The sequence below is a fragment of the Corvus hawaiiensis genome, chromosome 28 (genome assembly GCF_020740725.1).
Source record: "Corvus hawaiiensis isolate bCorHaw1 chromosome 28, bCorHaw1.pri.cur, whole genome shotgun sequence".
NCBI lineage: Eukaryota > Metazoa > Chordata > Aves > Passeriformes > Corvidae > Corvus > Corvus hawaiiensis.
This window is the reverse complement of record NC_063240.1, coordinates 7,680,213-7,700,639: the sequence shown is the minus strand read 5'-3', so window position 1 is coordinate 7,700,639 and position 20,427 is coordinate 7,680,213. Positions and strand designations below refer to the sequence as shown.

The 20,427-nt window shown below is 48.6% G+C and overlaps 4 long non-coding RNA genes across 4 annotated transcripts; all 4 read right to left on the bottom strand.

Annotated features, from left to right (window-relative positions):
• Nucleotides 1-9,098: 9,098 nt before the first annotated feature.
• LOC125318016 lies at nucleotides 9,099-10,802 on the bottom strand. The gene is made up of 3 exons (XR_007200246.1): nucleotides 10,772-10,802; nucleotides 10,647-10,687; nucleotides 9,099-10,542 (listed from the first exon to the last, which is right to left on the bottom strand). It is a non-coding gene; the product is annotated as an uncharacterized LOC125318016 (long non-coding RNA).
• A 123-nt stretch (nucleotides 10,803-10,925) lies between these two features.
• LOC125318017 lies at nucleotides 10,926-11,353 on the bottom strand. Its single transcript, XR_007200247.1, has 3 exons — nucleotides 11,179-11,353; nucleotides 11,040-11,084; nucleotides 10,926-10,964 (listed from the first exon to the last, which is right to left on the bottom strand). It is a non-coding gene; the product is annotated as an uncharacterized LOC125318017 (long non-coding RNA).
• A 3,393-nt stretch (nucleotides 11,354-14,746) lies between these two features.
• On the bottom strand, nucleotides 14,747-18,161 carry LOC125317790. The gene is made up of 8 exons (XR_007200183.1): nucleotides 17,912-18,161; nucleotides 17,614-17,688; nucleotides 16,223-17,537; nucleotides 15,997-16,118; nucleotides 15,833-15,874; nucleotides 15,614-15,738; nucleotides 15,432-15,493; nucleotides 14,747-15,354 (listed from the first exon to the last, which is right to left on the bottom strand). It is a non-coding gene; the product is annotated as an uncharacterized LOC125317790 (long non-coding RNA).
• A 1,515-nt stretch (nucleotides 18,162-19,676) lies between these two features.
• On the bottom strand, nucleotides 19,677-20,393 carry LOC125317741. The gene is made up of 2 exons (XR_007200177.1): nucleotides 20,030-20,393; nucleotides 19,677-19,891 (listed from the first exon to the last, which is right to left on the bottom strand). It is a non-coding gene; the product is annotated as an uncharacterized LOC125317741 (long non-coding RNA).
• Nucleotides 20,394-20,427: the final 34 nt, after the last annotated feature.

The window sequence follows — 20,427 nt, the reverse complement described above, 5'->3', positions numbered from 1 at the left end:
CTGCGCCTTCCTTTCCGAGCCGCCTCCTTGAGAGCGGCACGCGGGCGGCTCGATTCCGACCGTGCCTGCCCGGTGCCCCCCGCCCGGGTCGCGCTGCGACCGCGCCTCTGCTGCCCGGCAAAACCGGCCCCGCCGGGCCGCCCCCCGCGCTGTCATTCCTCGCGGTCGCCGCCCCGCACGGCGCCCGCTCCTTTCCATAGCTGTGGCCCCGCTCACGCACGGCCGTGTCCCTCGGCGCTCCGAACCGCCCTTCGCCCCTCCCCTCCGCCGACAGACCCAGCCCCGCTCGCTCCCGCTCCTTGCCCTTGCCACGCTCGGCAGCCACCGAGGCCGCCGCCCTCTCGGCTCAGCCGGCACCGGGCGGCAGCAGCGCCGGGGCGCCGTGTCGGGGGCGGCAGTGCCGCGCTCTCGCCACCAGGCGGCAGCAGCGCCGCCCAGCTCAGCCCGGGGGCAGGGACAGAGCAGAGGGAAAAGCCGCCTCTGGGCGCTCTGCAGCTCCTGCAGCCCGAGCGTCTCGGCTCCTGGGGCCAGGCACTTGCTGCTTTCCTTCCTACAGAAAAACGCCGGCTCGTTATTCGCAAAACTTGCTGATCTCTATTCCCAGCTTCTTATATTCCTGTATGCGACAGAGTAGAGAGAGAGGGCTGGCTCATTTCAAAATGAATTTACATCTAAATCAGTAGCACTTGCCTATAGATGTAAAAGTGAAGAACTTAACAGGTTTTAGTATTCTGCACACATCCCTCCCTGGGAGGAATGGTAAAAAGTTAAAAACAAATGAAATTTTAAAAGTAGAAAGTTAGAAACAAAGTTACAACGGCAGAAATCTAGAAGCAAACAAAGAGGTAAAATACAAGAAACAAACAAATTTCCAAAGGTAGAAAGTTAAAAACAAACAAAGTTAGAAACAAAAAAAAAATTAGAAACAAAATTAGAAAGGTAGAAATTTAGAAACAAACTCAGAAAGGCAAGTGTTGAGCCTTTGACAGGGTACCCTTCCTTCTCGGACCAGGGTGAAAGAGCAGAGGAGGCTGCTGTTCTGCTAAGTTCTTTATTTCACGGTCTCACAGCTGTCTTGAAGGCAGAGTTCGAATGGGGTTACATGATAAAGCCAAGCAGCAGCAGCAGGCAAAACCAGCTTCTTCTATATGCTCCATACACTCTATTTTTTCTTACAGAAGTGTGGATTCTATTTGTTAATTGACCAGTAAGATTAACACACCATTCTAGTTTTCTTTTCCTTAACCCATCCTGGTCTAATTCTAACACTCGTAAGCCTCACACAAGTGTCACATCTGTATTACACAGATTTGCATATGCAGTTTCTATCAGCTCTTACTATGTGAACACTCCATCTAAAAAATGTGAACAGTCTAATTTTATCTAGATTTTGTCTAAAGTAAAGAATTCTGTGAAAAGGTAACACTGCTGCAGCAAAAGCTGTGTTTAAGATCTCTGCTACAGCTTTTTCATGTTTAAGGCACTTAGCATCTATTTCTACTAAAAGTTAAAAATCTGTATTTCTATTTCATTTTGGTGTGGCTTCGTGGATGTCAGCTCGTCCAAAGGTTTTAATTCAAACCTAATGTTTTGGCTTCCCTCTGGGCCTGAGGCCAGAGGAGCCTTCACTCTAACAAGAAGGTTAGAAAGGTAAAAGTTAGAAAGTAAAAAACAAATTTAAAAAGGCACAAAGTTAGAAATGTAGAGTGTTAGAAACAAACAAAGTTAGAAAGGTAAAAATGGGGAGAAAAACAAAGGTATAAAGTTTCAAAGTTACCGACAAACAAAGGCAGAAAGGGACAAATCTAGAAAGTTAGAAACAAACAAAGGTAGAAAGTTAGAAAGGTAGCAACAAAAATGGTAGGAATGTAGAAAGGTAGAAACAAGCAAAAGTAGAGACTTAGAAATGTATAAAGTCAGAAAAGTAGAAACAAAGATAGAAAGTCAGAGATGTAGAAAGTTAGAAACTTGAAATGAACAAAGGTAAAAAGAGAGAAAACTTACAAAGGTGGTACAAAGTCATAAAAGTAGAAACAAAAAAGGTAGAAAGGCAGAAGGTCAGAAGGGCAGAAATGAACAAATGTAGAAAGGTAGAAACACAGAAATGAACAAAGGCAGAAATGTAGAAAGTTAGAAATGAAGAAAGATGGAAAGATAGAAAGTTCAAATGGTAGAAACAAACAAACATGTCAAGTTAGAAATTTAGAAAGGTAGAAAGCAACAAAGGTAGAAAAATAGAAAGGTAGAAATGAACAAAGGGAGGAAGTTGGAGAGGCAGAAAGTGCAGAGGCTGGCAGCAGCCATTCCAGCCTTAACGAGAGCCCTGAGTGGGAGAGCCACTTGTTCCATTGATCTTCACTTTGCTAAGGGCCTTCTGCTCTCTCGGGAAAGATGCAGAGCAGGCAAATGGCTACAGGTAGGAGCACCAGGTGTGACTGTTCTTCCTTCACCTCCCAGAAAGCTGGGGGGTTTCATGTTCGAGTCAGTGGCCTAGAAGGGGCAGAAAGTCTGCCCTGACAAGTGTGTGGGCATGGAGCTGTTTCATCTTTCCCTGTGCCCATTGCCAAAACGCTCTTAAAACTTTCCCAAGATAGAAACACAGAAATACTGGGGCTTGTGTAATAAAGAGGGATCCTGCCTGAAGAAAGAGTGGTCTCTGTTTGGTTTTTTCCAAGCTGCTACAGAAATAAACAAAGGTAGAAAGGTAAAAATGAACAAAGGAAGGAAGGTGAAAAAGGTAGTTCAAAATCTGTTTATGGTCCTATGAAAAAGAAAGTTGCTTTGAGCTGAAAACCTAAGGAGGCTTTAGGCCCCTCCCTGCAGGCACAAATTCCCTCTCTCTGCTTCTTCTTTTTCTGGGGCTGCATTTTGGAGCAGCCCAAGCTCAGGGATCAATCAGGGAATAAAGAGGATTTTTTCCCTTCACCTCTGCTTCCCCAATCTCCTGTGGCCAGGGACATTTAACAGCCCCCATTTAAAGAGCTCTGACCTGCAGACAGCAGGAAAAAGCTGCTTTTTCCTCTGCTGATCCTCAGATGTGTTTTCAGTCCCTGCTAGGCGGCTCCCTAATTCCAGCCCTGTAACAAAAGGCCCATTTTAAACCCAATATTCCTATTTCAGGCAGAGCTGGGGGGATTTTGCTGAGTTTGAAGTTCCTGGAAGCCTTTGGCACTTTGCTTTCAGTGATCCTGGATCCAACCCAGCATGAGCTGCCCCAGATCTGGGGCAAGGTGGAAAGAAGGGAGCAGATTAAGATCCTAATCTTGATTCCATCATGGATTTTTTCATCACCAGTCCTGGTGAATCACTTTCACTTTTATTATTCCTCCTGTCCCATTCTCCATCTGGGAGATAATATCTTCTTCCCTGGGCTTTTTTTTAAATTTAAGGTAGATTGCACTGACACCTTCTGAGGGAGGATGGATTGACAGCTGAATGGATTTTAGTAGAGGAAACAGCTTTAAAAAGCCAGAAAAAATCTGTTTATGGCCCCATGAAAAAGAAAGTTGCTTTGAGCTGAAAACCTAAGGAGGCTTTAGGCTCTGTACAGTCCTGAACTAATGAGAGTTTCTGTTCTATTCCTAATTTTCAAAGCTTTTGCTTTTAAAGACAAAGTCCATATTAATGTTTTGTTCCAGCCATTACCTGGCCTCGAAATCTGGGACCTCAGCCGTGCTGTTCCCTAATCCCAGGGATTACCCAGCCCTTCTTTCCCTTGTATCCTAAATACCACACAAAAAAAGGGCTGAAGGGCTCATTTCAATTTTCTCTGCAGTGGTTTTATCTCAAAACTTCCTCGAGTGTTCCTCTGTTTCTCTTTGAATCCAGGGGCGAGGGGAGCAGCTCCTTTGGAGCTGTGATTTTCCCAGATTTCCCAGGCTTTACGGGAAGGGGAGGAACCCAAGGTCGTTTCCCTTAGTCAGGAATTTTGCTGTGGGAATTCAGCTGCTCTCCAGGCAGTTCTTCTGTCAAACCATTAATCAGCTCGGAAAAGTTGATTAATCCATGTAGGGGCTGTGGAGAGAAGGATACAAAGGAACTTTTCCATGATTTTGGGGCTTGAAGAGGGAGTGAATTTCCCTCGAAGCTGGGAAGGGCCTGAGGATAATAAAGCAAAGGAGCAGCTTCATCTCTCCCTGGCAGAGAGCTCTGGGCTCCATTATGGATACAAATCAATCCCAGCAGGATTTCAAAGGGTTTCTTTAGGATGTCAGGTCCCTCTTTATCAGATCCCTGCTGGGATTCAGGGCCTGCCTGGTCACGGGGTGCTTTGATAAGGGCTGGATTTAAATCCCAGATCTGAGAGCAGACATGAAAGTTCCCTGGGTTTCTAAGGGTTGAAAAGCTCGAGCTGGATTCGCTGCAGAGCTGAAAAGTCAGGATAAGAGAGAGCAAGGAGTGGCCAGCAGGCTCAGGCTCCTGATCACGCCCCTGGGATCCATGGCATCCATAGGATCCGTGGCCTCTGGCACGCTGCTCCAGCACCCTGCAGGGTGACTGACAGCCGGGCAGGGGAAGGAGCCACCAGCAGCTCTGCGATGTGCACCATCCTTCACCTTGCACGTGGCCTAAACAGCCACCAAGCACCGATGGACTGACTGAGCCGAAAATATCGGAGAGATCTCAGTTTGCACTCCAAATTCCCTGCAGCCTGTTCCCTTCCTGATCCATCCCTTGAAGCAGCAAGAGTGGAATTCCTCCCGTGGTTGCTCTTCCCCTCCTGTTTTCCACGCAACAAGAAAAAGCAGCCACGTGAACAGGAGTAAAAGCCCCAAACCCACAAAAAAAGCACATTCTCAGCATCACTAATCCCTGCCAAATTGCCAGGAACCTTCCAAAACTACATCCAAGCTTGGAAACAGGGAGCCAGTTGTTTGTTTAAGCAGCTATTGATCCAGTCTCTTCCAGCTAATTATACTATTCACTATTTAAACTCATTAAACTGCTCATCCTGCTCCTGGCAGCCAGAGGCAAAGAAGAAATCGTGTCTAGATTAAATGGTGATGGTGAATGTGCCCATGCCAGTCCTTGGAGAGGTTGGAATTGCATCCCTGTTCCTCTGCTCTCTTTTCCTTCCTTTTTCCTGCAGTGATTCCCACCCAGATTCCGCAGCTCCAGCTCTCTGAGCAGCCTCAGGGGGAGCATTTCATCCCCTTGGAGCCAACTCCATTTGTTGCATCCTTCATGCCTCAACCACCCCTAAAAGCAGGGAAGTGCTGATGGGCAGTGCAGCTGCTTCCACTCGGGAATGTTTCCAGTGGAACAGCGAGGGAATTCTGAGAAGCTTCCACCCACTGCACGTTATTGCTGGATAAAAGGTGAGGCAGCAAAGGATCAACAAAGGGAGATTTCAGCAAGACAAAGTCCAGACAAAGAGGCTGCAAGTGTTGCTGGGGCTGCTAAGCTGGGAAAACTGCAAGGTCAGGCTGTGGGAACATGGATTATACTGAGGTCTGGAACCGGTGTTGGGAAGAGAAGGAGAAGGAGAAGGAGAAGGAGAAGGAGAAGGAGAAGGAGAAGGAGAAGGAGAAGGAGAAGGAGAAGGAGAAGGAGAAGGAGAAGGAGGAGAGAAAGGGCCCAAAGTAACTGCACAGCGAATTTCCTTACCATGAGCCAGGCTCATTCCCTGAGCTGACCAATATCTCTGAGCTCCCCTTCATGGCACAGCCCTGCCAGTAAAGAACAGAAGTTCCTGCTGCTCCCACTGGAATTCTGTAGCGTGCCTGGCATTCCATACGTTCTGCTGCCTGAGAATTCCTGCAGCCGTCCTTGGGAAGAGCAGTTCACTGCCACAGGAGGAACAAGAGGAAAGCAGTTGCCACTCTCGGGTTCTGTGCTCTGTAAAAAGTAAAACCAGATAAAGATCAAAGCTCCATAAAGCTGGAACCATCTCCAACCTCGGGACAGCCCTTCTGTGGGAAAAGCGTGGATGGGCAATTAGGAAGGAGATCATCATGCACATGGGCAAGGGGGGGGAATTAAATTCTGCTGCTTTCCGATTGAGGCCTGCTTCAATTTGCAGCCTTTATAATATCAGTTTAATGGGACTTTTTGTGCTTTAAAGAGGTTTTTATTAGCTGGGGGTTGTCCCTGCCTGGACTGAGGCACAGCACAATGAGTCTCCTGCCTCCTGAAGCCGTGTCGTTATCCCAGCATCTGAAATTAAAAACCAGCACTCTGGGAAACCTCTCTACTCTGAGGAGAAGTGTGTTTGGGTCTGTGGAGAGCCTGGAACAGCTCTGAGAGACACCAAACATCCTGTGGATCCCAATGAACAGCAAAACATTCCAGCAGCTCCTTCCAACACCGCCCTTGTAGGGAACTCTGTCACCCCAGTGGGTATTTGTGGGAGTAAGGAAGAAATCCCACTGATGACCTCAGTGTGATCACCTCTGGTTCATCTGGGGATAAATCTCCTTTATCCTTCTGGGAGAATAAAGGAATCCAATGCTGCCTTAATCCCCTGCTCCTCGGAGTCTGGATTTCCAGAATCCATCTCCTGGCCCAGCATGGGAAGGGTTGTCCAGTACTGGAACAGCTGCCCAGGGCAGTGGTGGAGTCACCAACCCTGGAAGTGCTCATAAAATACATGGATATGGCACTTGAGTGTTCATAAAATACACGGGTAAATACATGGGTAAACACACGGATAAATGTATATGGATAATCCATGGATAAACACATGGCACTTGAGGTCATGGGTTGACGTGACCATGGTGGTGGTTGATGTTTGGACTTGATGATGCTAAAGGCCTTTGCCAGCCTCAACAACCCCAGGATTCCATGATTTTCTGCCTTTTTCTCCTGCTCTGGGGCTGAGAAACTCCTTGAGCGGAGCAGCAATGGGAGCAGGGAGCCACAGGCTGCACATCAGAGCTCTGCAGGCACTTTTAATCCACCTCTCTTCATGTTCATGGAAGATGGCACAGGAAATCTCTCAGCCCCAAAGCATCTCCCCAGCTCTGCACATCCAGGACAAACCCGAGGTGAATGATCCCCTCTAAGCTCCTTCCAGAGCCATTCCAGCGGCAATCAGAGGCAGCAGTTCCTAGAGAAACGGCTCCTATCCAATTTAGGGTCCTTCCCTTGGGGAGGAGCCATCCATTTCCCCTTCTACCTGTCATTCTTCTTCATTTATATTAAGACGCGTGGCAGGGGCGGTGCCCAGGGCGGAGCCGCGTGATGCGGGCCAGGGGGGCAGCGATGCCCGGGGCAGGGGGTGGGAGCCTGTGATGAATGGGGGTAGAGCTTAGGATGAGTGATAGGTGTGGGTGGTGTGTGTGTGCACACCAAAAAATTGGCTGATTGACTAATTAGCCAATTATCTAATTCAATTAGTGCTCCAGATGGGAGTAGTTATGTAATGATTAATCAATTCAATTAGTTACTCGCATGTAGAGCACTAATTAGGGGCCCTATATACTATATATAAAAAGAAGAAAAAAAATAATAGAGTCTGGTGCAGCAGTAGAACTTTTAATGCTCCCTGGGAGTAAAAATTTTATATGTAAAACTTTTTTTTTTTTTTTTTTTTACTCCCAGGGAGCATTAAAAGTTCTACTGCTGCTTTTTAAAAATTTAAGCTATAAATAAAAATAAAGTTTATTTCTAACATAAGAGTTAGAAATAAAGTTAAAGAGGAAAGTAAAGTTGAGAAGTTAGGGTTAGAGGGAAAGAGAAAAGCAAAGCTAAAGAGTGAGAAAGTAAAGTTAGAGAGAAGAGGAAAGAGAAAAGTAGAGAAGCACAGGAATAAAGACAAACAGAGGAACAAAGAAACAGAGTTAAAGAGAAAAATAGAGAAGGACAGAAACAGAGTTAAAAAGAGAGAGACAAAGCAATAAGGAGAAAGAGAAAAGCAAAGAAATGGAGTCAAAGACAAACAAGGAAATAGTTAAAGAGAAATAGGAAAATAAACCTAGAGAGAAACATAATTGGAGAGAGTGAGAAGAGAAACTGAGAGACAGGTAGAAACAGTGAGAAAAAGAAAGACACAGAAGTAACGATAGACAGGGAAAAGTAAAGTGAGGAATAGACTAAAAAGTAAAGCAAAGCAAGAAATACAGTGAAAAAATGACTAAACCACACCAAAGAAAGACAGGAGCTGGGGGGAGGGGGGGAGGGGAAGCTGGGTATCTTTATTAGGGTTTTAGGGTTTATTCAACTTTATTGAATGGATTTTTGTATTTACACTCTAGCACAATATACAGAAACAACAATGTATACAAATAAAGTACAAATACAATCCATATACACACTGGTAAAAGTCCAATTTGCATACAGAGCAATACATGGAAATGCAGCAGCAAACACAAATACAGACCAATACGGAGCAACACAAGCCAAATACATATCAATACAATAGAACAATTTTTCTATTTCTGGAAAACTTGCTACATTTTGTTTTATTGTTAGTGGAAACCCAAAACAACAGCACCACAGGGAGAACATAACAGTCATCCACCACACACACCTCTTTCAGGTTCTGCAGAACCCCACCATCACTCTCATCTCAATCACTCTCCCCACCCAGGCCCCTCAGGAACAGGGTTCCCAGGAGCCTCCAAATCGTCCTGCCTGACAAAACCCCGGCCCCGGCACGGTCCGCACCCAAACCTTGGCGATGAACGTCGCCTCGCAGACCGGCCGGGACCAAGGAAAAAAAACCCAGCCGGGGGGAAAAAAAATAAAACCCAGCTGGGATTTTTTTATTCTAAGTTTAAAAGTGTGTTGAAAAACCTGAAAGGCAAAAACCAAACACACAAGGTTAGAACCATTCCACACACACACACATATCTCTTTCAGCTTCCACGCAATCCCACCATCATCTCAACCACTCTCCCCACCCAGGCCCCTCAGGAACAGGGTTCCCGGGAGCCTCCAAATCGTCCTGCCTGACAAAACCCCGGCCCCGGCACGGTCCACACCCAAACCTTGGCGATGAACGTCGCCTCGCAGACCGGCCGGGACCAAGGAAAAAAAACCACTGAGCTGGGGGGGAAGGGGGGTGTGAAACAACCCCAGCTGGGTTTTTTTTATTCTAAATTTAAAAATGTGTTGAAAAACCTCAAAAAGGCAAAAACCAAACACACAAGGTTAGAACCATTCCACACACACACTCTCACAGGCAGACACAACCACATAGGCAGACACAACCTCTCACACACAGCTACAGACAGTCACACGCTCTTCAGCTTACACCCCGACTGCAGCCATTCATCAAAACACTCCACTGATGGAGATACTTTGGCACATCTTCCCCAGCTGCCGCTCCTCGACGTCGAACCATAGATTCCGGGAAAAATCGGTAGCATCAGTGACCGTGGAGATCCAAAGCTGCCTCGGAACCTGCAAGAAAATTTGAAGCGGTCAGAGAGTGGCCCATGGCTAGGAGTTATCCCCACACCAGGCCCATAAATTTTCTGCCCAACACCCCATAGAAAATAGATGAACCCTTAAGTTTTATGACTGTTCTACCTAACTGCGACTCTACGTGCCAGGGCAGGGCGGCTCCAACCCTAAGTGGCACACAGACGGGCAGCACCCCAAATTAAGGAAAGATGACACGAGGGCTCGAGATGAGTCTCTGGAAGATGAATTCTCGAGTGCAATACACTTAGAGGCGATGGAACCTACTGAAATACTGCAGTCACAGAGGGAGGGTCCGATACACTCCCTATAGAAGTCCAAGGGAATGGCATGTGAAAAGAAGCCAGTACCAAAACTGAGAAGGAAGATGGATGAGAACATCTTGCGTACTTCCTCCAGTCCCAAGAAGTAAGAAGGTAAAGATGCCAGAATAAGCCCCATCTGGGCAAGTAGGCAAGTAGAGTACAGCCAATACAGCCAAGAACAATGCAAAAAAAAAAAAATCACTGACATGCAACAAAGCCCTGTGACACAGAGGACAACGGACACTACATAACAAAGACACAACCTACAGAACATAGACACAAGTTGAAACTGCCCAGCAGTTTCATCTGATGGACCCAAGATTCCTACAGCAAGATGAGCCAGAGGCCGATGATGCCGAAGGAAAGAAAGCTCTATGGCAATAGCACATGATGGCAAAACATAAGTCCTTACAAGAAGTTAGTACCAGAGCTGTTAAGAGGATGCTCAAGAAGCTCAGTAGGCCTAGAGAAGAAGGCAACAATGGCTAGGGGACCGGGGCGATCGCTCCGGACCCAAAGGCGAGCTCTTCGGGCGAAAAGATCCGCGATGACATCGAGACTCGGAGAAGGCCGATGACGTGAAGCTCGTGAGAACACGGAGACGGGTCGGAACCGTCCTGCCCGGCAAAAGGTCGGGCGATGCTGAGGAGAAACCCTCTCCCTTTACTTCCAAGGGGCCTATCCCGCTACGGCCCTCTCCTCTAAGCTAACTTCAAATTGCCTCCTGCAATTCCAAAGGGTTTTCTCTTGTCTCCACCACTGGTCCCAACACTTAGCTTTTGGAAGACGAGCCGACAAAATCCATCCTCAATGGAAATGAACACACAGGCGCCGTGGATGTTGATACAGTCCCCAGGGTCTGTTTCGGTGGCTGCAAAAATTCAGAAAAAAAATTCAGACCACGAGGAGACGTCCCAAAAGTGACCCCTTCTGCAAGGCCTCCCTCCCTCCTAAGGGCCGAGGCTCATCGCTTACCTGCCGCTTCCAAACTTCGGCTCCTCGGCTGCTCACGGCACCTAAGACAACAAAACAGAAAACGTCACTGTGGCCCTCGAGAATATTAATCCCCAGGGGTCCTCCACACCAATACCCCAGCTCACCTCAAATCTTCATCCGATTCCAGAGGCGGCCAGGAAAATACCTGCAAAGCAAAAAGGTACATGCTCAGCACACCGCCACATACCGCTCACCTATTACTTGCCCCGCTTAAAGGCCAACTCACCTGATTGTCTCCATTTCTTGGCATGTCCAAGGCAGCAGCAGCACCTGCAAAGAAACAAAGCAAAAAACATCCTGAAAGACTCTGAAATCACAACCTCCCCCCTCCAATTAAAGTACACTGCACCTATACCTTAAGCTTGCACCCACCTGGCTGCCAGCATCCCAGACCAGGACATCTTGCCGGTGGACCACCTAAAATGCACAAAAAATAACAGATGCTTAGAGCTGCACCCGAAATTGATAACTGAGCAAGAAAAACTAGTTCAGGCCACCAGTCACCACTTACCTCGCTCACTTCACCTTGACAGCTGAGATCTGGCTTGACCTCCTAAAAATAAAGACAAAGAACAATGCTGGAACACAACCACCATTTGCACTTGCCCCACAAACACAAATGGTGACTGACCTTCCTGCCAGAACCCCCCCACCCGGTCCAGGGCGCTCTGCCACGGATTTAATCCCTCCACATCTGAAAGAAAGCGATGACAAAAGTCAAAGAGCTGCATGAGAACTTAACAGCTCCAGCCATCTTGTGTCAATCTAGGAATACCATCTAGAGGCCAAACTACAGCCTACATCACAAATTACAAGTCCCCAGGCCTTGTCCTATTACACCCATATGCCAGACTATGCAGCAGGGCAGAGCAGCTCTGGGCCAAATTCATGCAAACACCTGTGACACAGGAAAGGACAAAGGAGGGGATGGGATGAAGAGAGAAAACCCTCGGCGAGAAGAACGATCGCAAGGGCCGAGAGAACGAGGAACAAGATGACCTAGGCAAGACCAACGGTGAGCCGACGAGGCTCGAAGAACCCTGGCAGAAGAGGGACTTATTCTGAGAACCACAAAGACGGATGCCCGAGAATCGTACGGTCAGAATGCTCTACCGCTCTTCACATTCTGACAAGTCCTAATCCGCTATAATGGATCGTTGCGGCATACAGCTGTGAATACAGCTCAGAACAAGACCATAAAAGACATCCGACTCGACGCTTCTAAAGAGAGATGCGATTCTGATGCGCCTCCAAGCTCTCGAGTCAAAGGATCGATGGTATCGGCACCGGGCCGAGGAGCACCGAGAGCAGAGATGCTAAGAATAACACCCAGCGTTTCCAACAAGAATCTCAAAGGGCTAAGGCAAAGGACCTGCAACAGAAGATGCCCAAAAGACACAGAACATACAATAGAAAAGTGACACACACCAGGACTGCTCTGCTCTGCACACCTTGGCATTGTGATCAAAAGTCAGACTTGCCCTTTATGTGGCCTAAGGGGCCACTTCCTGGACATCCCCACCTCCAAAGCTGACTCAAAAATCCCTCCCGGCAAGCCCTGCCCCAACACCTCACATTCATTCCCTCAGTGGATTGTAGCCCTCAGCTTATCTCTCAGACATCTGGAGATGGGAATCCTCCTCAGGCACAACAGAAGGCCGGCTCACCCTCTGGGAAGCTCCTGTCGTCACCGGGCTGTCGTCTCCTAGTCAGCCACAATAAAGAAAACCAAAGATCACTACAGGAACTTAGTGGCACGTCGGCCAAAGCCCCGACAATTCCACTACTCACCATCTCCTAAGAAGGCCGGGGTCCTCGGACCGCATGCTTCAGCCACGCTCCGAGGCCGACGCCGTTGTCACGGGGTATGCCTGGGTTAAGAGGAGACAAGGTGTTGTGGCATTGCTGAAACTTAAGCGGACCCTCCCTCCTCCTCCCTCCCTCCCCGACTCATCACAACTCCTCGGCCATGGATGTACCGGAAGGTACCTCCGAACAGAAAATGTAAAGGCTTCATTGCAGAGTCCCGTAATACTTCCAGAGCGCTCACGACAGTGGCGAAGCAGGTCCGTCGGCCGGTCGGCGAGGGGTTTCGGCGTAATACAAGCGGACCGCTTAAAACACACAAATGACAATGGATGCTTAGAACTGCACCGGAAATTGATAACCAAGCAATAACAACTCATTCTGTCACTGCTTACCTCGCTCCATCGACCTTGACTGCTGCTATCTGGCTTTACCTCCTGAAAGCAAAGACAAAGAACAATGCTGTAACATAGCCACCATTTACAGTTGCCCCACAAACACAAACAGTGACTGACCTTCCTGCGGGAACCCCCTCACCCAGTCTGGGGTGCCCTGCCACAGATTTCATCCGTCTGCATCTGAAAGAAAGCGATGACAAAAGTCAGAGTCCTGCATGAGAACTTAACAGCTCCAGGCATCCTGTGTCAATCTAGGAATACCGGCTAGAGGCCAAACTACACCCTACATTACAGATTTCAAGGCCTTGGGACTTGTCCTACTACACCCATACACCAGACTACACGGCAGGGCAGAGCAGCTCCAGGCCAAACCCATGCAGGCACCTGTGACACAGGAAATGACAAACAAGGAGATGCAATGAAGAGAGAAAACTCCAGCAAGAGGAATGACCGCAAGGACCGAGAGAATGCGGAGCGAGATGATCGCAGCAAGACCAACAAGGCTCGAAGAAGATGCTAACAGAAGGGCTTATTCTGAGAACCGCAAAGACGGATGCCCGAGAATCGTACGGTCAGAATCCTCTACCGCTCCTTGCATTCTGACAAGTCCTAATCCTCTGTAATGGATCACTGCGGTGCACAGCTGTGAATATAGCTCAGAACAAGACCATAAAAGACCTCTGACTCAATGCTTCTAAAGGGAGATGTGATTCCGATGTGCATTGGTGCTCGTCAGTCAAAGGTCTGACGGTATCAGCACCCAGCCGAAGACGCTAAGGATGATGCCCAGCCTTTCCGATAAGCTGGCCCCTCGAAGGGTTAAGGAAAAAGACCTAAGACATGAGATGCCCAAAAGACACAGAACATACAATAGACAAGTGACACGACACACACCGGGACTGCTCTGCCCGCCTCAGCATTGTGATCAAAAGTGAGACTTGTCCTTTAGGTGGGCTAAGGGGCCCCTTCTTGGACATCCCTGTCTCCAAAGGTGACTCAAAAATCCCCCCCGGCAAGTCCTGACCCAGCACCCAGCTTTCATCCCTTCTGTGGGTCGTAACCCTCAACTTATCTCTCGGACATCCGGGATGGGAATCTGCCTCGGGTGCAAAATAAGGCCACCTCTCTGTCTGGGAAGTTCCTGCTGCCTCTTCGTCGGCTACAATAAAGAAAATCAAACATCAAGGCATGAACTTAGTGGCACATCAGCCAAAACCCGACAACTCCGCTACTCGCCGTCTCCTAAGAAGGCCATGGTCCTTGGGCCGCACGCTTTGGTTACGGTCAGAGGCCGACGCCGTCATCACAGGGCATACCTGGGTTAAGAGGAAACGAGGTGATGCGGCATCGCTGAAACTTGAGAGGACCCTCGCTCCTCCTCCCTCCCTCCCCGACTCACCACAACTCCTCGGCCACTGCCAAAGGTTACCCAGACGTCACCTTTGAAAGGCAAAAGTAAAGGGTTCGTCGCAGAGTGCCGTAACGCTTCAGGAGGGCTCATGAGGGCGGCGAGCCGGGTCTGTCGGCCAGTCAGTGAGGGGGTTTGGCATAATACAAGTGGACCACCTAAAACACACAAATGACGATTTAAGCTTAAAGCTTAAGCTACCAGAACTTGGCATCCAAGCAGTAACAACTGGTTCAGTCCACCGGTCACCGCTTACCTTGCTCACTTGACCTTGCCTGCTGATATCTGGCTTTACCTCCTAGGAATAAGGACAAGGAACAATGCTGTAACATAGCCACCATTTACCCTTGCCCTGCAAACACAAATGGTGACCGACCTTCCTGCCAGAACCCCCTCACCCGGTGTGGGGCGCTCTGCCACGGATTTAATCCATCTGCATCTGAAAGAAAGTGATGACAAAAGTCAAAGAGCTGCATGAGAACTTAACAGCTCCAGCTATCTTGTGTCAATCTCGGAATATTATCTAGAGGCCAAACTACACCCTACATTACAAATTTCAAGTCCCCGGGCCTTATTCTATAGGCCAGAGTGTGCAGCAGGGCAGAGCAGCTCCGGGCCAAACCCGTGCAGGCACCCGTGACATGGGAGATGACAAACGAGGAGATGCAAAGGGGAGAAAAAACTCTCAGCAAGAAGAATGACCACAAGCACATCGAAGGGCTAAGACTAAAGACATGAGACACGAGATGCCCAAAACATACAGAATGCACGACAGACAGGTGATACAATGTGCACCGGGACTGCTTTGCCCCACACACCTTGGCATTGAGATCAGACGTGAGACTTTCCCTTTATATGGGCTAAGGGGCCCCTCCCTGGACATCCCCGCCTCCAAAGCAGACTCAAAAATCCCTCCTGCTGAGCCCCAACATCCTGTTTTCATTCCCTCTGTGGATCGTATCCCTCAACTTATCTCTCAGACATCTGGGGACGCAAATCCTCCTCGGGCGCAACAGAATGACACCTTGCCATCCGGGAAGTTCCTGCCATCGCCGGGCCATTGTCTCTCAGTCGGCTACAATAAAGAGAACTGAGCATCAGTACAGGAACTTAGTGGCACGTCGGCCAAAACCCAACAATTCTGCCACTCACTGTCTCCTAAGAAGGCCGTGGTCCTCGGGCCGCACGCTTCAGCCGCGCTTTGCAGGGTACACCTGGGTTAAGAGGAGACGAGGTGATGTGGCATTGCTGAAACTTGAGAGGACCCTCGCTCCTCCTCCCTCCCCAACTCGCCGCAACTCCTCTGCCGTTGCCCAAGGCTACCCGGACGGCACCTTCGAATGGAAAAGGTACAGGCTTCATCGCAGAGTCCCATAATACTTCCGGAGGGCTCATGAGGGCGGTGAACCGGGTCCGTCGGCCTGTCGGTGAGGGGGCTCAGCATAATAAAGAGAACTCCCTAAAAAGGACAAATGACAACGGATGCTTAGAGCTTTACCAGAATTTGGCACCCAAGGAATAACAAGTGGTTCAGTCTACCGGTCACTGCTCACCTCGCTCCATCCACCTTGACTGCTGATATCCAGCTTTACTTCCTAAAAATATAGACAAGGAACAATGCTATAACATGGCCACCATTTACACCTCCCCTGAAAAGCCAAGCGATGACCAACCTTCCTGGGGGAGAAGGGGCAAAACAAAAAGGAAAGGCACGTACCCACGCAGGGTCCAAAAGCATCACGTTAGCGTGGCAGTTTCTGTCTGAAACCGCTTGACCGTGACCTCTTTCCGCAGGGGTCTCTGTCATATTGGAATAGTGATTTGAATGCTGCGGACCACCTGTAAAATACAAAAAAACCCAAGTATGCTTACAGTTTTATCACTAATACAACAACTCTGGTAGCATCTAGTTCTGTGCTGGAATCAACAGTTATCTCGGTCACCGGTTCTCGGCTAGCTCACGGTCTCCCCGGTGCCGACAGCCGGCCGTGCCGAGCGCTTCGCGTGTTCAAAATGAAACGAAGAGCCAAACAACGAGGTGAATGTAGAGCCAAAAGTCAGGCCATCGCTCGGAGGTCGGGTGCCGACCCGCCTCGTCGCCGTGCTCCTCTGGCCTCCTCTGTTCGTTATCGGGTTTCCATCCTATCCCTCCACCTCTGCAAAAAGATTATTTGTCAAAGTTACTCAGACACACAGGGAAAGCTTAACCTTTCCCAAGTTGTCATTTCTCAAAGCAAACTGCCTAGGATCCAACAACAGCATGCATTAAGACGAACTGCTAGAAAACTGCGAGACGCCGCCGTACCGCTCCCGCTGAACCCTGCACAGACCGGCCACGGTCGCTCTGTCTGAGGTGTGACTCGGGTGGTTAAGCAAAGCTAAAGCTTACCTGTAAAGTCTTCTTTCTATTCCACCTACCCCCCATTCTATTCCACAGGGCAGAGCAGTTCCAGGCTAAACACAAACAACACATTATGCTACAAACAGCGTGACACAAGAATGATAAAAAAAAAGCCCTTGGGGAGAAGAATGATGGCAAGGACCGAGACGATGCCAAAAGAGACGACCGATGGCGTGGCAATGCTAGATGGAGGAGGCTCTAAGGAGGGGAAGACAAGAATGTAACAGAGTGGCCTGTTACAAGAACTGTCAGTCACGATGATCAAGATGGCTGTAAGATAATGCTGTGTTCAGAACGCTCCCCATAGCCTTACAAGCCCCAGGACATTACAATTCACGGCCAGAAAGGATGGATGGCAATATGGCCAGGGGCAAGGACACAAAAGACATCTGACTCAATGCTTCCAAGACGCGGCCAAGCCCGCCAGTAGAAGAACAAACTATATTGGTATCATGCCAAGAAGTGCAAACGTTCAAGAACCTAGAGATGACAACGATGCTTGCGATAAGGCCCTCAAGGGGAAAAGGCAGAGATCCAAAGGATCCCACGTTAGACAACACAACACACTAGACAACACAAGACATACTGGAACTGCTCTGCACACCGTATGGCTGCAATCCAAAGTAGAGCCACTGCCTTTAGCTGTCCTAAGAGGCCCCTTAGAGGACATCCCTTACCCCTGCACTAATTATTAAATCTCTCTCAGGAATTTCCACCCTGCTATCATCCCATCTCCGAGTCAAAGCCCTTGACTTATCTTTCGGATGACTGGCAACGTGAAACCGCTTTGGAGGCAAAATGAGTCTTCCTCAGCTATCTCGAAGGCCCTGTGATAGCCAGGTTAGCCTCTTAGTCAGCTATGATAAAGAAAACCAAAATCAGTGCACAAGTTTAGCAGCATATGGGCCAAATCCCAGCAATTCAGCTACTCACCCTAAGTGTGCCCAGGTCCTTGAGTCTCCGGCTTTGTCCCGAGTCAAAAGCTGTGGCCCTTATTTCAATGGGCACCTGGGTTAGCGAGGGACAAAGTTACACTGTGCTTCTGTGAGCGCGATGGATGCATTTGGATGCTTTAAGACACGTAAATGCATCTGCTGCGCTTGAGGAAAAGCCTTAGGGGGCCCCAAATGGACAGTGTTTCCCACTGTGGGGCTTTCCAAACCCCTCCTGGCTCTTCCTAAACCAGTTGTCCTGCTCATGCTCCCTCTCCCGGACACAATACACAACTTACCTATCAGAAGCCTCAGTTTCAGATATCATCTTTGACACGGGGCGGGTCTATTTTGTGACACGATGAATGTGCTGAGAAAATTTAAAGCATCATACTTAATACAAGCCAGAAATTACAAGGCTCCTAAAAAAAAAAAAAAAAAAAACCAAAAAAAACCCACAAGAACAAAAACCAAAATTACACAAGCACCTTATCACCCCTGAACACCCAACCCAAAATCACGAGCTTAAATACTCTCTATGTTCCATGCCATTTTCTCCATTGTGTCTTCAAAGCCTTTATTAAAAAGAAAAGCTGAGATGAGCTGAAAGACCCCCCCCCCTTATCAAAGTGAGACAAGACCTCTTACCCCCCTCAATCCCAGAGAAGGCATGAGCCCCTCTGGTAAAGGCTGGGGTTGATATACCCCCAGCTGGGCCCGCCTCTCGTTCCCACAATGCCGGGAAAAGGGAGGGGGCAAATACCACAAGGTATAAAAGCTCTCAAAGGAGCCATGGCTGCTTGGCTCCTCTGTCTCAAATTCAAGATGAGTAAGGAGCTGCATAGAGAAAAATACTTGTTGTGCTTTCTTTTTTTTACTACATACTTTCTTTTTTACTGCAACTACATTGAGCAAAAGGGCAGAGACTGGGTAAGGAATAAAACTTTGTGTTTTGGCAGAGTAGTATAGATAAGTGGGATAATGAGTTGCTAATTTGCATAATTGTTCCTTAGTGATTACTAAGTATTCCACATGTGACTAAGTAGAGTGGAGAAAAATAGCAATGATACAAATAGTGAAACTCTCACTAGGACCTCCAATTAGTGCTATATACATTATAAAAAAAAAATAATTGACCCCCCGGGCAGTGTTAGGGCTGCCTACCTGCTGGGCTCCCTCCCGTGTGAGATATTTGTTACCGGGGTACAGGTAGAAGTGCCTTAAAATACAGATTTAAACCCTTAAAATGCTGAAAAAGGGAGAGCTTCCTTCAACTAAACTTTTTAAAATGAGGAAACAGAGGGTGTTTGCCTTCACTTAAACCAATACAATAGCAAATAAATGGCTTCTCTCCTTTAATGTAAACCCCTAAACTATTAGGAAAAGAGGGGTTTTTCCCACTTTAAATCTCTCGAGTGATGGAAAAAGGGGGATTTTTTTCCCCTCAGTTCAAACTCTTAAAAAGGAGGGACAACTGGGCTTCCCCCTCAATTTAAACATTAGGATGATGAAAACGTGGGAGTTACCCTTAATTCCAACCCATAAAATAGCCCGGTCGAGGTTTTTCCCTTTCCATTTAAACTAGACAACAATGGAAAATGGGGATTCCCTGTCAACTGATACCCCTAACAGCATAGAAAAGGCAGGGCTTCCTTCAAATGATACCATTAAAATCGCAGGGGAAGGGGATTCCCCCTCAATTTGAACACAGACAATTATGGAAAAGGAAGTATTTCCCCCAGTTTAAACCCCTTTTCTGGGGCCACTGTGAAGGGACTAGGGGCTCTGGGAAGGGACTGACAAGATGAAAGCAGAAAGCCGAAACTTTTCCCCTGGCACCCCACACGCTGCCCCGCCTGCTCAGGTGCCCGGGTGCATCCAGCTGCTCTCCAGCTCCTGCCGGATGCTCCATCGTTCCTGGAGGGACGCTGGGGTGCCTCCATTGGCCCCTCGGGACTAGCAGCTCCCTGTGCAGGTGTGCCCGGGTAATTGACTGAAAGCAGCTGGTCGCAACTGGCTTTTGGTGCCAAGGGAAACTCCAAGTTAAGAATAATCAAAGTATGATCTAGTTCCCGTGAAACTCAGCTTTCCAAACCTTTATTTGGGGGGGAAAAAAAAAAAAAAAGCTGGGCGTGCCCTTGGCAGAAAGGCACCTGTGAAGCAAAGCAGGCTTAAAATGCTTGTCAGCAGGAAATCTGGGGGAAATGGGGTGCTGGCTCCCGGCGTCCCCGGCTTTCCAGGCAGTTTTCCCGCTTCTGGGGGACGGCACCTGCATCCCACTGGAAAGGGAAAATGTGGAGAGAGGGGCAAGTGGGAAAACAGTTGCTGACGCGTGTGCTTGGACTCCAGTTCCTCCCGGTGGGTCTGTGCCGCCGGAAGCGCAAAGGAAATCAGCCTTGGAGTATCTGTTTGTTCACCTGTGGGGCTTGGAAGAGACTCTGGACATTAAATTCCGGGGATGTTCCCCTCGCTGGAGTGAGCAGCAGTGGAAGCTGTCTGCTGTGTGCTTCTCCGTTCCCTTCACCTCGGTCCCCTGGGGCTCCAGGTAATCCCACCTCACCTTTGCTTTTCCAAGGGTCTCTAGATGAGGGCTTGAGCTTTGCTGTAGCTCCCGTTTACAGGGAGGATCTGTTCCAGGAAATACCTCGTGGTCTGGACTAATGCCATCGCAGGGAGAGCAAAAAGTCCCACAGCTCCTGCGGCTCGCTCGTCTGAATTGCCCATGGTGAATTGTTTACGCCTTGTTTCCTCATTCGTTATTCCCGTTATTCCCTCCCGCTACCGCCGGGCCAGCCCCGCGGCGGGAGGGGAAGGT